At 41.6% G+C, this 12,935-nt stretch overlaps 1 non-coding gene and 1 pseudogene across 1 annotated transcript; one reads left to right on the top strand and one right to left on the bottom strand.

The window, feature by feature from the left end:
• Positions 1–5,535: 5,535 nt before the first annotated feature.
• Positions 5,536–6,957, bottom strand: LOC105879811 (large ribosomal subunit protein uL11-like; annotated as a pseudogene).
• Positions 6,958–10,947: 3,990 nt separating this feature from the next.
• Positions 10,948–11,070, top strand: LOC142875469 (small nucleolar RNA SNORA11). Its single transcript, XR_012922823.1, has one exon. It is a non-coding gene; the product is annotated as a small nucleolar RNA SNORA11 (small nucleolar RNA).
• The last annotated feature ends 1,865 nt before the right edge of the window (positions 11,071–12,935 follow it).

Below are 12,935 nucleotides of genomic sequence, written 5' to 3'. Positions count from 1 at the left end.
GCCACATAAGGGTATTTTTGCCCATTTGTTTTTTTACTTCAAAAAACGATATGTGGAGTGTGCATAGGAATTTGTTCATAGTTTTTTTTAAACTATAGTCTGGCCCTCCAATGGTCTGAGGGACAGTGAACTGGTTCCCCCTGCCTAAAAAGTTTGAGGACCCCTGATTTAGGGTAAGGAATACTCAAACTGTACCACCCAGAAATTCCACCCATAGAATTCTACCTAAGAGAAATGAAAGTATTTGTCATGCAAACACTTGTATGTAACTGTTCATAACAGCATTATTCATAATAGCCAAAAAGTGAAAATGATACAAATGTCCATCAATTGCTGGATGCAGAAACAAAATGTGGAATATCCATAAAATAGAATATAATGCAGCAATAAAAAGAAACTAAGTAGTGTAGTGATGCATGCTACAAAGGATGATCCTTGAACACATAATGAGAGAAGCCAGATAGTAAAGACTACATATTATGTGGCCTATTTAATGAAATATTTTTTAAATGAAATATTTTTTAAAAGGCAACCTTATAGAGACAGAATGCAGATTATCACTTGCCCAGGGCTGAGGCTAAGGAATGGGAATTGACTGTAAATGGGTATAAGAGAGATTTTAGGGGTGATGGAAACACTTTAAAACTGTATTGTGTTTTGTTTAAACAATTCTATAAATTCACTAAAAATCATTGATCTGTGCACTTAAAAACAGGTGAATTATATGGTATTAATATATATTGAAGTATATAAATTATATCTCAATAAAGCTGTTAGAAAATAAGAAGAAAATGTCTGCAGACCGGTGTTCTAAGACCAAGCAAGAAGGGCCAAAGATACGTATAAAACTTCCTTGGCCCTGCATAGAGGTGGAGATGGAAAAAGATTGGAGAGGCCGGGCGTGGTGGCTCATGCCTGTAATCCTAGCACTCTGAGAGGCCGAGGCAGGAGGATCCCTCAAGGTCAGGAGTTCAAGACCAGCCTGAGCAAGAGTGAGACCTTATCTCTACTAAAAATAGAAAGAAATTAGCTGGACAACTAGACATATATAGAAAAAATTAGCTGGGCATGGTGGGACATGCCTGTAGTCCCAGCTACATGGGAGGCTGAGGCAGGAGGATCACTTGAGCCCAGGAGTTTGAGGTTGCTGTGAGCTAGGCTGATGCCACGGCAACAGAGCAAGACTCTGTCTCAAAAAAAAAAAAAAAAAGATTGGAGAAGGGACAGAATAAATACATTCATTCAATAAAGCACTTTTTGAGTATTTATTCTGTGGAAACTCCCCAGGATGTCTAGAAATAAACAGCTTTAAAGGAGAGGGAAGAAGAAGACAGAAGACTGATGTAGGCCAGTTATGATGCCAGGGGCTCAGTGAGGTTAATAGTTTCAGTTTTCTCTTTAATGGACTAAGCAGAGACATGTTATTAGAGTGACACTGGGGAGGAGCAATGGGAAAGAATGAGTCATAAGGGTGAAAATGGGAGGTGACCAGAAGACCTTTTTTCAGGTAGAAAGCTGAGGTTGAATGTGTTCGACATAGATGGAGATAGTAGATTGTGGGAAGGGGGGGTCAAACAAAAATGAATAATCCATCTCTCCCCAAAAAACAAAATAGCTTCCCATGGTCAAATCTACAAGAAGAGAATGTTAATGGTTTAATTAACAATCAACCTTCAAACTCAAAAATGTTTACTTTTATGGTTATAAAGCCCTTGTCTCAATGGTTCACCATTTCACACTATAGCAGATACTGTAGGGATTTTTTTGTTTGTTTGTTTTTTGGTGAGACAGGGTCTTGCTCTGTCTCCCCGGCTAGAGTGCAGTGGCATCATCATACCTCACTGCGACCTCAAACTCCCAGGCTCAAGTGATCCTCTTGTCTCAGACTCCCAAATAGCTGGGACTACAGGCACTTGGCACCACGCCAGGCTAATTTTTCTATATTTTGTAGAGATGGGAGTCTCGCTCTTACTCAGGCTAGTCTTGAACTCCTGGCCTCAAGCAATCCTCCTGCCTCAGCCTCCCAAAGTGCTAGGATTACAGGCATGAGCCACTGTGCCCAGTCACAGATACTATTAATTACCTATTCAACATCCTTAATCTCCTTCATTGCCAGCAGAGGCCCAATTTTGTTTGTTCTGGTATAAGCGTCCCACACAAGTCTCAGATCCAAAGACAAATCCTGATTGGTCTAAATAAATGCCAGTCCTCTCATTCCAGCGTTTATGATTTGTTTAGAGATGGCCATGTTACCTCCTGGTTCTGACCAATGAGATGTGAAGGGGAGGTCTATCGGGACTTATGAGAAAGGTGTTATATATTTATTGGAGAAAAGAAAAGGCCCTCCATTTCTCTAAACACGGTTGTGTCTGAATGTGATATCTGGAAATACTGTAGTCATTTTGTGGCCAGCCTGAGCATGACATTAACCATTGATGAGGGCAGAACAAACAGAATCACAGAAAGACGGACCCAGATCCGTGAAATATTGCTCCTGGAGACTACCCTACCTTTCGACATATTGCTAAATGAAACGATAAATTGCCAATTTTAGGGCGGGGTATGGTGGCTCATACCCGGTTTGTAATCTCAGTGTTTGTAATCTTGTAATCTCAGTGCTTTGGGAGGCTGAGGTGGGAGGATAACTTGAGGCCAGAAGTTTGAGACCAGCCTGAGTAACATAGTGAGATGCTCCCATACCTCTACCCACCTGCCACAAAAAATTTAAAAAGTAGCCCAGCATGGTGGCATGTACCTGTTGTCCTAGCTACTTGAGAGGCTGAGGTGTGAAGCTGAGGCAGGAGTTCAAGGCTGCAGTAAGCTATGATCATGCCACTGTGCTCCAGCCTTAGTGACAGAGTAAAACCCTGTCTCTAAAAAAAGTAAATAAAATAAAAAATAAATTTCCCATTTAAAATGGTTTTTCAGTTTCTTGCAGCCAAAAACTCCTGTTAACAAAAGAACAAGCCTCCTCCATTTTTGGATCCCAAAGGGCCATCTGTGTCTCAGAGGCCTCTGGGAAGAGATTGATACAGTGAACTGAGCAGGAATAAGGGACTCAGGAATTGGCAGGGGTGGAACAAAGCAGCAGACCTTGGAATCTAAGCCTGGTGGAGTCCTGTGCAGCCAGCAGGCAGCTGAGTAAAATGGGAGGGGCTGAGCAATCAAGAGTACCAGGAAGGAGCACCAGGGCAGGGTTAGCAAGTTGGGGCAGGTAAGCTTGGGAGAAAACAGATAAAGCAATAGAGTCAGAGAAGGGGAATGCTGAGTTAAGAGATTAAAGAAGTTTAACAAATTCTGGCACTAATAAGATCCAGCATCTGCAGGGTCCAGACCAAGACAAATAGAGAGGGAAGTCCATAAAATCAAGAAAGTTATGGAGTCTTGTGAAATCAAGGAGTCTGAGGGAGCAACAGCTCAGATGTTGAAAGATCTTAGGAACACTGATGAGGAACAAAAGGGAGAAGAGAATCAGCTGGACCTTAAAGTCATTTGGGTAGGTATAAAATGCTTACTATGGTTTTGGCAACTGTACCAATAATTTGAAGAAGAAAATGTAAAAAGGTGGAATTATATAGTAGATGTTTAGGAAAGGGGAAAGAAAAAGTGCAGAAGACAGAAGTGATGAAAAATTAGGGGGGTTTGATTTAAATATGTATAGTTTTAAAATGTATAATCAGAATATAAATACATATGTGTATATGTAGATATCAGAAAAATATTTCTATACATGCTCTACCAAAAGCAAATAAACCAAAAAACAAAAATCCCCAAAAGTTGGTAGTATGTGTTCAAGACAGACAGGGTATTCTTCAAATTGAATGAACGCTCCTTGTTCCTAACTTAAACATAGACATCTGATCTAGGAACCTTTCAATTTCTAGTGAGAGAATCTTAGGTCAGAAAATTCCATTAGGGCTGCATTCTTCACCACCTTTGATCTTGTTAATTGTAGTCTTGTGTAGTTGGGCCAGCAAGATTACCATATGCCTCTCTCCTTAGAAGGAAATGTTAACCTGAGCCAAGAGATGTCATCACTAGTATTATATTAAATATTTCTTGATTTCATTGTCTCTCTTCCCTGTTATTATATACTGGATACTAGATAACTTTCACATTTTTGTTCAGATGCATTCTCTATCCTCAGGAAACTTAAAGTTGTCTGTTACTTCTGATAATGAATCACAGAAATAGAATGAATAAATTAAAATCCATTAAGGTTTATTTTATCAAAAACTTTTAATCTCTTCCCTCACTTTTCCTGTTTTCTCCCCATCCTGAAATTAGAATTATCAACTAATAGCAAAAGAATTTTTGAGAAATTTATATTTTCTCTCTCTTATATCTGCTATTCACTATTTGAGAAGTAATAACACACTCCAAAACAGGGAAAGACTAAAAGAAGAAGATAAGACCTTGAAAAATAGCTAAGTATGTTTATTATCCAAAACCTACAAATAAGGCAAAGGATGAAGGCCACACATGTTTTCAATGTCATATTGTGGCATTGTTTAAAAGCTTGCCCAAGGATTATTTAAATTTCTAGAACAATGTAACTGTGTTTGACTTTGCTGTTTATTAGTTGATTAAAGCCTAAACACTGTGTAGTTACATGTTAACTTGAAGATTTCTGTCTAGTAAAAAAGATAACCATGAAAGTTATGGTTTATTTCCCTATACAACATTAATCACTTTTGTATCTAACCTAGCAATTTTATTTTAACATCCCCTTGTGTGAATGCCTGCAAATTCTTAGTTCTTCAAAATACTCTTTGAACCAGCTTTACCATCTTAGTGGTCCCCTACGCCAGTGAGTTAATAAGTCTTAAACATATATGCAGTTTATAGTTATGTGAGAATTATGTTTCTTAAATTTTAAAAATTATACTTTGACACAGATAGCCCATACGATAAAGAGATTAACATCTTTTTAGCCTTTTGATGCAATGGGCTAACATACTTTACTTAGATTTTCTACATTTCCAACTATGAGAGGAGCTGAGAACAGGAAGCAAGCAAGAGCAGAAACCTGGAGGCAAAAAAGGAAAGAGGCCAAGTTGAGAAGCCAGACATATAAAGGACAATTGCCATATTAAGGGTCACCCCCCTCTAGGTCACCCCAGATGGCTCATGCAAGCAAAGTTGTGTCACTATTGTCCTGACAGCATTTCTGCACAGGCCAACCCTAGCACAGCCAAGTTAACCAATAGGAAGCTAGAATTTCTATATAAGAGAGGCTGGTGGGGCAGCAATCTAGTTGGAAAAGTTGGAGTGTGGGTGTAGGCTAGGAGAATTATATTGAATGTATATAGCAAGCACATTGTGCATATTAAACCCCCTCCCAATGGCTCTGCCATTGCATGAAGTTGTAGGTTGATTTTAAGGAAACCAGGATGTTTATTGCTGCTGAAATTAAAAATAGGGGAAAAAAAGAAAACCCTGTACCATCAGAGGGCAGTATTTGTTCTTTAGATTATGAAAAGGTAGCTTTGGCTTGGCAAAAGATGTTAGCAGTATTTTCTTTTTCTTTTTTTTTTTTTTTTTTTGAGACAGAGTCTCGCTTTGTTGTCCAGGCTAGAGTGAGTGCCATGCCGTCAGCCTAGCTCACAGCAACCTCAAACTCCTGGGCTCGAGCGATCCTTCCGCCTCAGCCTCCCGAGTAGCTGGGACTACAGGCATGCGCCACCATGCCCAGCTAATTTTATATATATATATCAGTTGACCAATTAATTTCTTTCTATTTATAGTAGAGACGGGGTCTCGCTCTTGCTCAGGCTGGTTTTGAACTCCTGACCTTGAGCAATCCGCCTGCCTCAGCCTCCCAGAGAGCTAGGATTACAGGCGTGAGCCACGGCGCCCGGCCAGTATTTTCTTAAAATGTAAGCTGTGTGCCTATATCCAGGGTGAACCTTGCTCAGCCTTTATATTGCTTTTAAACCTTGTGTGTGAGAGAGAGTGTGTGTGTGTGTGTGTGTGTGCATGAGAGAGAGAGAGAGAGAGAGAGAGAGAGAGAGAGAGAGAGAAATGATCCTTTATTGAAATATTTTCCTTTGTACTTCTTAGCTAGCTGGGCATTCCACTGCACCACTGTTGATGTCATCTATGATGTCACGAGGGTGGTGGCTATCAATATTGATTGCAGCCCACAGACTGGGCAGACCCAGGATCTCTTTAATGGTTCCAGAGAGTTCTCTGGCTTTAATATCGGTGCCGCATCTGTCTGGCAATGTTGACAATCTCATCAAAATTGATATTTCCAGAGTGTTTAATGTTTTTCTGTTTCTTTTTGTCTCTTGGTGGTTCCTTGAGGGCTTCGATGATCAGGGCAGAGGCAGAAGGTACCACTTCAATCTGGGCCTGTCTGTTCTGAATAGTCAGTTTCACCGTAATCCTCAGACCCTTCCAGTCTGTGGTCCCCAAACCCCAGGCCAAGGCCCAGTACCAGTGGCCTGTTAGGAACTAGGAACCGGCTGCCGCATCACCGTGGCCTGAGCTCCGTCTCGCCCATCCCCCCCCCGGGAAAAATTGTCTTCCAGACTGCACAGAAGGAGGTGAGCGGTGGCTCAGCAAAGGAAGCTTGATCTGTATGTATTTACAGCCACTCCCCATCGTTTGCATGACCACCTGAGCTCCGCCTTCCCCTCCTCCTCGTGTCCCCTCACTCCTGTGTGTGGAAAAAATTGTCTTCCATGAAAAGGGTCCCTGGTGCCAAAAAGGATGGGGGCCCTTGCTTCCAGTCACCAATTGCCTTGGCAATGTCATCACCAATCTTTTTTGGAACAGGGGGTCGATCTTGGGGACCAGGGCAGACGTGGCACCAACTTCGCCACTAGTGCACCTCAGGAACATGATTTTTATCTCGTTGAGGTTGAACTTAGGCGGCATGGTGGAGGTGGCTGGTGTCTGATGAACCCGAAGAAAGTTGCACCTTGGCTTCCTCCAAGCCAAAACCGCAATGTTAAGTCTTTTTAAAATGTAGATTGTGTATGCCATATTTACAGTCATTATTTGTTCATCTAAGGTATGTCATGCATTTAATGTATGCCAGGTACTATTCTAGGGAATAGGGATACAGAGGAGAACAAGGCAGCCAGGACTTTGCTCTCACGGAGCTCATAACTCAATGGGGGAGAAATAATCAATAAGAAAAATATCAAATGGTCATGAATGCTGTGCAGATAAAGTAGGGTCGTGTGGGCTTAACCCTTCACTTAATCATCATTCCCTCCTGTAGAACCTAAACAGGAAATCAAGGAAAAACAATTATATTAGTCTGATAAAGCCACTATGCAACTTCCAACATCATGTAACAGATACCTGTATGACCAAGTCACATTTTATAGCATTATTTACCAATAAGCTTTATTTTTAAAATCCAGCTTTATCTGTATTTATTTATCGTCCATTCCTACACCTGACCTCACTTTCTTGAAAAGGTTGAAAAGATGTCACCCTACAGAGAAGGAAGGAGGAGTAAGTTTTCTTCTGTTCTCTCTCCCTCCCATTCGAGGCTTTCATCCACTGGTGGGGCTCAAATGGCTGCAGGTGTAGGAACATCTGCATGCTCAGTCATCACTGAGACTGACAGCCGAAACCCCTCAGAGAACAGGATACCCTTATCTTTGTCCCTTCCTCTCAGTTTCCTCATTTGTAAAATAGGATATTAATACCTGTTTTCACTGGGCTAGTATAAGGATGAAATAAGACAGTGTACGCATAGCACAGTAGCTGACATGGAGTAAGTACCTAATATGTGGAAATTTTTTTTAAAATCTCTTGCCTCCACCTCTCCTGAGCTCCAGATATGTCGTCTTCCAAGTGTACAGAATTAATGTTTATTAGAATTCGAGACAACTAAGCCTGGGAAGTAATTGAAAAACAAGGTCAAGCTTATATAATATTTTGAGTGACTGGACTAACACTAACAGGATGAGATATTATGGAGATAAAAGTAAAGTCCAGCACTTACATTAAGAAATATCAGGCCGGGCGCTGTGGCTCACGCCTGTAATCCTAGCTCTTGGGAGGCCGAGGCGGGCGGATAGCTCAAGGTCAGGAGTTCAAAACCAGCCTGAGCAAGAGCGAGAACCCGTCTCTACTATAAATAGAAAGAAATTAATTGGCCAACTGATATATATATAAAAAATTAGCCGGGCAAGGTGGCGCATGCCTGTAGTCCCAGCTACTCGGGAGGCTGAGGCAGAAGGATCACTCAAGCCCAGGAGTTTGAGGTTGCTGTGAGCTAGGCTGACGCCACGGCACTCACTCTAGCCTGGACAACAAAGCGAGACTCTGTCTCAAAAAAAAAAAAAAAAAAAAAAAAAAAAAAAAAAAAGAAATATCAACCGCAAAAGCACAGGATAGGAAAGAATTAACTTAATAGCAATTGATGGGAAACACACAGAGGGCGTTTAATTGACAGCAGATGCAATAAGAACACACTGTGGAGTGGCTGCCAAGGAAGCTTATGCAAACCTACGCTGCCCTAATTGAGCTTCAGTGTCCAGATCAAGGAAAAGAATGGCTCCATTTTACAGGGTGGGATCTAGGAATCTTATTCGTAACAAGCTTACTCAGGGGACTCCTTTTGGGAGCCACTGGTCCCTATCGCTCACATTGGCAGTGAGGCCATCTTATCTTGTATAACTATTGCCTTATTTATGCATTCTGTTTTCTCTTAAAAGACCACATGTCACTTGGATTTGTTTCCCTATTTCCTGCTGCCTAGTCCAGAATCCAGCAGGTGCTCAATAATATTTGTAGCTGACTTGGATGCAGCAAGAGCAACACCTGCAGCCCTCTCTACTTGCTTTCTTCACACCTTCTGTGACTTGTGGTTGCTAAAGTCTCTACTTTGCTGGAGATCCAAACTCAGAGTCTGTACTCAAACTGGTGGTTCTCAGACTTCAAGGTGCATCGAAGTCTCCTGCAGGATTCATTTTAACACAGATTGCTGGACTCCACACCTAGACTTTCTGATTCAGTAGGTCTGGGGTGGGACCCAAGAATTTGCATTTCTAACAAGCCCCCCAGACCACACTTTGAGAAATATTATGCTAGATTTTTGCTTTCCTTCTTTTTTTGTTGTGGGTGTTGTGCTTTCCAACCTGTAAGTCCCTTTTGTTTATATTAACTCCAATATGTTCCATTGTGTCTCTGTTTATAGGTCACTTATAGTAACTTTATTTCTATGGAATTTAGGTAGATTGTGGTCTTCTATTTTAAACCTTCTGCAACCACTGGCTCTGTGGTCCAGGGGTTCATCCTTACCCAGAGGCTATGCACTTAGAAGGCATTCTTGTCGAAGAAATTCAGCAGAGGGAAGAGTTAGTGTCGGCTGGAGCAACTGGGAAAGCTTCACAAAAGGGGTTGGATTTGATTGCATCCTCAAAGGGAGATTTGTTTATTTAGAAGGGAGAAGAAAGAACATTCCCAACAAGGGAATCATATGCACAGTGACCCCTGAGCACAGGAGTATGTACTGGGATGACACTGAGGCACAGAGTCACACTGGAGCACACATCTCTGCAGTGAGGGGGTGAAATCACTGTGAGAAGGAACCTGTCTGTTGCCAGAACTATTATGCCCTATTAAGTGCCATCAGCCACGCTGGAGCCAAAGTGATGTTGATTTTGTTGTAGCAGGTTATTAAGCTGTCCTGGAGCCTCAGGGGCAGGGTGCTGTGTGGGCAGCACTATCGCGGGACTGGGTGTGTTTACTCCTAAGGCCCAGGACAGATCATTCTACTTCTTCTTTCTGTAGAAAAAGCTCCCACCCCTGCAGGGTGTAGCAAGAGCTGACCTGAGGAAGAAGCTTTGCTCAATAGGAAATGAGCTACCATGGTGAAATAAGGAAGCCCTGCTGGGCTTCAGCTTGATGGTTTTGAATTATGAAAAGAATACATAAAAAGTGAACATGATAGCAGAAAACTGGAAACAACCCCAATACCCATCAACAAGACATTGGTGAAATAAACTGTGGAATATGCTGTAGCATATTATGAAGCCCATAGGAAAAAGTGGGTAGAACTAGATGTAGTGACCCAGAAATTACTCCTAGTTACAGGGTTAAGTGAGAAAAACAAGCTGGTAGAATACGGAGTATATTATATTTCCATGATTCTAAAAATAAATCATGGGGGATGGACATGCTTGAAGCTCTGACTGGGGGGGGTGCAAGGGCAACATATGTACCCTAAACATTTGTACCCCCATAATATGCAGAAATTAAAAAAAATAAATCAGTTAAAAACTCTTGAAGGATGTTTACAAGGTGACTGCTAACAGTTGGCCAGTGGAAAGGGGAGTGAGGTTAAAGTGGGAGGTAGAGGGCTTAAGTGGAGTTTTTTTAGTTTTAAAATTAAATTTCTGAATGATTTAAATTTTTTCAAGCATGCAATTGTAATAAATCCTAGCTAATGCTTACTAAGTGCCAGACACTATTCCAAGTGTTTTAGACCCATTAACTTATTTATTCAATCCTCCCAACAAATCTCTGTAGATACTATTAATTTCCCCTATTTTACAGATAAGGAAACTGAGGCCCAGAACAGTTCAATAGCCTGCTCAAGGACACACAGGTAATAAATGGAAGAGCTGGGATTTGAACCCAAGTCATCTGGCTTAAGAATTTTTACATTTTCTCTCACTGGTATGTCTCTCAGTGGACCACGTTGGTCCACTGGATGCTGTGACTGTAATATGATTCCAGTTTTTTAAAAAACCTTTGTGCATAGAAGAAAAAAATGGAAGTCTCTAAAGCTGTCCCTTTAAAACATTGATCCAAAGTTTCACACTGAATTCCGCTCAGATGGGATAATTCAGACATTAAATACAGTGGAAAGCCTTGCTTCTCTCTCCTACCCCAAACTGTCAGTTAACATTTCTTGAACAAGGACTAAATCTTTTTACCACCCAAATAGAGATGACACTTAATATGCAAATATCTCGCTCAGAGCAGGGGGCCTGAAGAATGGCTCTTCTGTTTACAACACACCCAACAGGAATCTCGGGACACTGTCATGAGGGACACAAAACTTGTGGCCTCCCTATGAACAAATGCCCTACATGTGAAGAAAAGAAAAAATATATATATATGCAAATATCTCTGGACAAATTGTAATTATCTCAGATTTAACCATATAAATCTCTGATTTAATATCATTATACTAAGGTGTAGATAGCGGTTATATACAAAGAGCAGCTTGTGATAGGAGAGGGGAAAGACAGGGAGGAGGGAGCCTGAGAGCACCATAGGCTTCACATGGGGAAGGCTGGAGGCAGCAGGTTGTCATGCACTGGTTATCAGTGACACCCCCTTATGGTGATACAAGCCTTACCTTTCATAAGCACTTGCCCACATATTTACACATTTGATCTTTACAACTTTTTATGAGCTCGAGAAGACAGACATATCCATTTTATAGATAAGGAAAGCAAGGATCCAGGAGGCTGATGACTTGGTAAATTACTAAGCTGGAACCCAAAACTCCTTCCAGAATTCTTGATTCGCACCCAGACACCTCAGCCGCATCACAACCTTGCCCAGGGCTGGGCCTGAGGTAGCATCAGTGGAACAATGTGTGTAGCAGGTAGAAGCTCCACATGTGAAGGGTGGGGATGGGACTCTGGCCAGGACACACTGAAGGATTTCCAGGTGGGACAACAGAGCAAGAGCCTGCTCAACCTAGAGGCAACAAGAAGCTGCCAAGGCCACAGATTGTGGGAAAGACCCTACTGCGGACACCAAGCCGCTAAGGAACAGGGCAAGAGTTTTGATTTTAGCATCTGTATGCCAGGACTTTGCTCCCATCCCTTCCCCTAAATTGTCCCCATTTCTAGAATCTTCCTCGTACTTCTTTCCCTTCACTCTTTTTTCCCCTCTTCCACTCCAACTCCAAACTCACAGTTACAGTTGTGAAAAGGGGGGAAATGCGTGATTTTTTAAAGTGAAAGTTGTCTTACCAATGGGCTTTCGTTTGTAATCCTATTCCCTTGAGTTCAATTCAATTTTGCATATCTCTGATGGCTTGTTTTGACTCTGTGATAACATCTCCTGAAAAGGTCATGCTAATGACATGAAAACATGGATGTGCTCCACAAATCCATGCTCTCTAGAGGAAAAAGAAAATTAAAAATGAAAACAAATACTGTATACAATTCCTCTGGGGAAAGTGGATGACTCCTGAAACTTCCTGCAGTGTGTGTTTGGACTACTGAGAGTAATAGGAGGGAGAGAGGAGGCAGGAAAATTAATTCAAATGCTGCTGTGCATTACAAGGAAGGCAACTCATGGTTTTTGCTTTACAGCTTCCACATTTTATTTTTGCTTTCCCCACGGCCCACATAGTTCTGAAAATTGCCACCAGGGGGCAGGAGTGTGCCAATGTCAGGTGTCTGCCAGGTTTGGGCTTTCAGTTTCCTCACAGAGGCATTTCTGATCCTATTGTACACATTAAGAAACTAAGGTGAGCAGTGAAGTAAATAGTAGGCAACCTAGCATTTTGTGAGCGGCAGAGGTAGGATTCAACACTAGTTTGGGTAATCCATGGGCTGAACTCTCTTATAGCTATGATTTCCACATTTAAAAAATGTTTTCAACCCCCTTTTATGAAAAGCAATACATTAAGAAAGTTTCAAGCACCATTACTGTAACTCTTTTTTTTTCATGACCCCCACCCAACTTATTCCTAATTTTTTTCATTCATAATCCTTTCATCTCCGTTCCAGTTGTCAAAGAGAGAGCCTCATCCCCTTTCACCAACCTTGACTTTGTATCCCTCTGTTGGGAAGTCATTTCTGTGACGGCTTCTGTTTTACTGTCTGTAGTTTAAAAGACTTCAGCAGAATGACCTCTAACATAAACATGTGTCACCAAGATTGGCTCTACAAGCTAGGGCTGGCTAGAAGCCCTGTGCCGGAGCACCCACTAGGCGT

Source organism: Microcebus murinus, chromosome 1, assembly GCF_040939455.1.
Source record: "Microcebus murinus isolate Inina chromosome 1, M.murinus_Inina_mat1.0, whole genome shotgun sequence".
Taxonomy (NCBI): Eukaryota; Metazoa; Chordata; class Mammalia; order Primates; family Cheirogaleidae; genus Microcebus; species Microcebus murinus.
The sequence above is the reverse complement of the archived record's forward strand: the minus strand, read 5'-3'. Positions and strand labels throughout refer to the sequence as shown.